Raw genomic sequence first — 762 nt, 5'->3', positions numbered from 1 at the left:
TCTAATTCGGAGCCTCCTGTACTGCAGAAGGCCACCCCTACATTTGGAGACCATTGAACTCTGAATTCCAAAGTAATGTGTTCACTCATGTGCTAGCAAAAGTAGCTGAAAACACTCATGAAAATAAACAGAAAGGATAAGCTTCTAACCATTGCCCAACCTTTTCTGTGCCAACTAGGACCCTGTGCAAGGCTCACACACAGGATCATGCCCTAGCCAAATGTCTTAGTCATCTGTGCTTTAAAAAGAGAATTGCAAATGGCTAGGGAGCAAAATCCTGAGATAATAAGGTTAAGAGGTCTTAATTAAATCAGACAAAACAGCTGGAAACCCTTCCCTAGAAAACTATCATTTTAAACAATTAGAGGAAACCACTATCTCTCACTGTTATTTACTAAAACGTTAGCAGTTAGGTTTAGCATTTGATTTGGGGTATAGTGGAGTTGCTAAAAGAGGAGAGAAAACTCTCTTTTTAATATGGCAGTGGCATATTAAATAAGTGAGGTACTTAATAAGATTTTTATAGCACTTAGTGTCAAATCGTATTTATTGCTGTATCCCTTGTCAGGGAACACAGTAGGTACTTAGATGCATAGATAGGTAAAAGAAGGGAGTAGAAGCTCTTTGTGGTCCTTTAGAAAAATGGCTTCATTTTTTCTTTCTTTAGTTGTGCTGAGGCTTCTTTTTTTTGCGGGGCAGGGGGCTGGCCTCGACTCCCAAGTGTGTGCCACTGTGCCCAGCATGCAGTTTATTTATATATAT

Source organism: Marmota marmota, unplaced genomic scaffold (genome assembly GCF_001458135.2).
Source record: "Marmota marmota marmota unplaced genomic scaffold, marMar, whole genome shotgun sequence".
NCBI classification, from domain to species: Eukaryota; Metazoa; Chordata; class Mammalia; order Rodentia; family Sciuridae; genus Marmota; species Marmota marmota.
The sequence above is the reverse complement of the archived record's forward strand: the minus strand, read 5'-3'. Positions refer to the sequence as shown.